Raw genomic sequence first — 4,439 nt, 5'->3', positions numbered from 1 at the left:
TCGGGAACCTTTTGGCGGACAGAGGAATACATGCCCATTTGTTACAAATCATTTTCCCGTGAGAGCCATATCATTTGAAAAAAATATATAGGCTAGATACAATTAAATGCATGTATTTTAATTCAGACCAACATTTTTTGAGTGTACTAATGTATTCTTTTTAATAACGTCACCAAAAGAGCTATATCTGGCTCGCGAGCAATGAGTTCCCGACGCCTGCGCTAAAGGGTACCTAATTTGAGATTGGGTGAAAAACTGGTTTCGCACTTTTGTTGAACTTTTGCCAGGCTCTTCAAAAGGCTATGCATGTTGGCGCGGTTTCCATGGTGTAGTGGTTATCACATTCATCTCACACGCGAAAGGTCCCTGGTTTGAAACCGGGTGGAAACAAGTCTTATGATCTTTTGATTTGCTCTTCAAAACTGTGCAACAAAAGCAATTTTCTAATACAAAGAAATAGACTCTGCGTCGGGAATAGGGCTTGTCACAATTACCCCAAAGTTACTATTTTTAAAACAGCAAACTGCGCATGTGCCGCGGTGCAGCGTTTTCGGACAATCACAAGAGCCGCACAGGTAGTGAACAGCTGGAGCGCAAAGGACCAGCTCGCTATTTTTTTTAATCAGAAATAACATTAGCGGACCTATCATCGTTGCAACAAAACACTGCTGCTTTGGTGTCTGCCGGAGCGACTCGCGATATAATACTATATTATATGAGGGGAGTTTTCTTCATATCTTTCCCAAAGCCCCGGAAGAACCGAGAGAAATGCTTTTGCTGGGTAGAAGCTTGTAAACGGCAGGGATTTACAGTACATAATGTCACCAAAGACACATATATATGCTTCTGCATTTTGTCAGTGGAAATGGGCCAACATCTGAAGATCCCGATCCAATACCAGCGACTGCAACGTCTGTGGAGGTAAATTTATCGTACTAAGTTCATTTTGTTTTTCCTTATTTAATCACTTCACTGGTTTCTTTTATATCAAACAAATTGTTTTAGGTTATTCACCTGACATGTTTCGGCGGTTTCTTCCGCCTTCATCAGAGTGACACTCTGATGAAGGCGGAAGAAACCGCCGAAACATGTCAGGTGAATAACCTAAAACAATTTGTTTGATATAAAAGAAACCAGTGAAGTGGTAAATTTATCGTTTGCTTTCTCAGTACAAAGCATGCTATTGCTAACCATAAGTCGTGTTTACCCATGGAAGCAACTGCTACTACAATGAAATTAAACACTTTTCTGTTTCCTTTTTGAAGAAATTGTGCATATCAAATAGCTTCATCTTACCCCTTTAAGCCACTGCTACTACAATGAAATTAAACACTTTTCTGTTAACCTTTTGAAGAAATTGTACATCTCAAGTAGCTTCATCTTATAGTGTTATTTTCTTTTACTGTAGTTATTTGTTACATGAATTTTATTTTAGAATGTATTGTAGAATGTTGTCTTCCAATGCTTTTGGTTTACCGCATGCTGGCATCTGTGCAAACAGATGGATAAGTATATTTTTTAAAATCAGCAACGATCATAACAATTTCAAAGATTGATTGGCACAGGTCCTTTACATTCCCCTTGCATTAGCTGTGTCATTATAACAATAATATATAAAGTGGAGCCTCGGTTTTCGACCACAATCCGTTCCAGAAGGCTGTTCGAGAAGTGAATCGGTCGTATACCGAATCATGTTTTCCCATTCCAAATAATGGAAAAATGTCTAATCTGTTCCAAAAAACACTTTTTAAAAGCAGTTAGTCATTATTTTACACCATAAACTGCGTAAATAAGTGAGTAGATAATGTATAAATAAATCATATAAATAATAAACTGAATTAATAGAGTAGGCTAGGCTGGGGAATGTATTGCCGTATCTGTAGCAACTCGCTTGTGTGTTTCATTCTAACAGTAAAATATATCTTTTTAAATTGTGAGGGGGGTGTTAGGGTTTTTCTGATTATCCTTATCGTATGATTATGTTGGAATGCAATCGGTAATAAATAACCTACCTTGTCCCATCCTCCACAAGGTCGTAAAACATCCCCTGATATGTTTTGACTAGAGCACAAGGGCTTCCTATTCAACCTACTCTTACCCCCACTCTGTTTCTCTTAATAAATATGCCCTTGCAGGAGGGAGGGGTTTTTAGACTTCATTCCTTCAACGAGTGAACTCTCCACCTGCAGGTGTCTAAAAGAACTTGCTTGTCTACCGTGTGGTTCTTGCAAAATAAGTTGGAGTGAGCAAATCTCTAACATTTTGGTGCCGAAACCCGGGACCCCTCATACCCGCTATCTGTCTGACGAAGAAGGACGTGCTGCATTGTCGACAAGCCAGCGTCCACTAGGAGGACCTGGAGGAGAAAGTCCTGGGAAGAGAATTCTTCGCTGGGCCAGCATCTTAGGTCTGCCTTTGTCTGACAGAGGTGGATTGACGGGACCCGGCAGTGCAACGAACCAGGGGACAAGTAAGTTAAAGGACTGAAGTTGTGTGATTGTGTTGTTGTGAAACGCGTAAAATGTAGAGGTGCACGAGAGCCAGCTTGGGTTCAAGTCCCAGCGGAATGAACAGGCTAAGAAAAGCAGAGCTTCTTTTTTGTTCATCGAAGAGGTGAGTAGACTCTTCTTTGTCTGTTCTTCCGAGCTGAGGGATCTGGCTTGGGTTAGAGTCCCAGTGGAAGGAACGTACTAAGAAACACAGAGCTTCTTTTTTGTTAATCAAAGAAGGGCGTAGATTTTTCTTTTTATGTTTTTCCAAGCCAAAGAACAGCTTGGGTTCAAGTCCTAGTGGAAGAAACGGGCTAAGAAAAACAGAGCTTCTTTTTCTTAATTGAAGAAGGGCGTAGATTTTTTTTTTTGTCCGTTTTTCCAAAGCTGTTTTACACCCATCCCTGGATAGGCCTAAAAAAGCGCTGGAGTTTGTGTGATTGAGTGTGTGACTGGTAGGATAAATTGACTAAAAAGCAGTTCTAGCGTTTATCCACGGCAATAAAACAGGCTAGTAATTTGTTGAGAGGTCAATTTAAACCTGCATTGAGGATCCTCAAAGAAAAAAAAAATTGAAAAAACATTGTAAAACATTAAACTACTAAAATTAAGATGGGAAATAAGAACGGTAAATCTCTTGCTCTGCTCTTCTTTGAAACGAAAAGTTCATGGCAAGTAGATTTCTTAATTGTATGCAATAGATGCTGAAGTGGAAGAAAATGTATGGAGTACAAGGAAATTTGAAATGTGGAAGAAGTGGTAGAAGTGCTAGAGTGTGGTTGAAATCTTCACAAAGAGATGAGAACGAATTCAAGAGACAAAAGCTAGAAAGATGAAAACTGATGAGGTCACAAGTGTTTGTCAGACCAGGAGACAATAAGGCCCCTGCGAGCAGGTGCAAAGCCGCAGCTCAAGCCGCGGCTCAAGCAAGGGGCAAGAGGAGTTTCCGGTCCTATGCAAATCATGTATCGAAATTTAAAAGATCTGAAACCTCTCCCATATGACAGCAAAACATGTCATTGTCAGGTTATCAAAAATCTTTTTAGATTGTTAGAGCCCCTGACCACACAAGAAGTATGACAATGCTGTTTGTAGGCCCAATTACAAATGAATAGGGATCAAATTGTGTTACACTGAAGTTAAAATATGCAAATCAAGTGGTAAAGAAATGCAACTTGCTTCTAGAAGATTAAAATTAGAATGTGCTGTCCTCGTGTGCATGGGAGGGACCAGCTCATGATCGACCACAGGAAATGGCCAGCCTGTGACGAATCATTGTTGCTGAGACCTACCTTCTGCACGCGAGAGCTGTGCATGTGTGCGTATGTGTTAAGTTGATGAAGATTGGCTAAACTTTTAGTATAAACAAATTTGCTAGACTGTTGTCTATTCAATTTACACCGCAGAACAGAAACAATTTTGACAGATAAAAATGAAAGAAAAAGAGAGAAATCTGTTTGCGAGCAGAAACTAATCCACACTAGTGCATGTTAGTGTCAAGCCCTCATGAGAAATTCGGAGTTAACAAAACAACAGAACATGCTTTCAGGAATTGGGAGAAGCTAAATTGTGAATTTAAGATTTTGCAATGCTACATTTAATAGGAATAATTGATTGGTTGTGTTATAAGATTATGCAAAATTCTAAATGCAAGCTAAATCTGAGAGTTTGAGTTCTTCAAATTTAAAAACAAAGAAAAAATTCAGATTAATTTGCCAGTTGTTTGTTTTAGTTAAGTTTTTTAATTGGTGGATTGTTCTACCAGGAAACTTGAGTTGAAAATGATATATGAATGTGGTGTGGTGAGCTTGGATGAAATGGGACCAATGTGATGAGAAGACTCCTTTTTGGAGACTGTGTGAGATGCATATGATGAGCGTTGATGAATGATTGCCTGAATGAAAGGTTGAATGGTTGAAGTTGTTGGCGACTACTATAGAAAATTAGTAG

The 4,439-nt window shown here is 39.2% G+C and overlaps 1 non-coding gene across 1 annotated transcript; it reads left to right on the top strand.

Annotated features, from left to right (window-relative positions):
- The first annotated feature begins 317 nt into the window (after window positions 1–317).
- trnav-cac (transfer RNA valine (anticodon CAC)) lies at window positions 318–390 on the top strand. The gene has a single exon. It is a non-coding gene; the product is annotated as a tRNA-Val (tRNA).
- Window positions 391–4,439: the final 4,049 nt, after the last annotated feature.

Source organism: Syngnathus scovelli, chromosome 7, assembly GCF_024217435.2.
Source record: "Syngnathus scovelli strain Florida chromosome 7, RoL_Ssco_1.2, whole genome shotgun sequence".
Lineage (NCBI taxonomy): Eukaryota > Metazoa > Chordata > Actinopteri > Syngnathiformes > Syngnathidae > Syngnathus > Syngnathus scovelli.
This window is presented reverse-complemented; position numbering and strand designations above follow the sequence as displayed.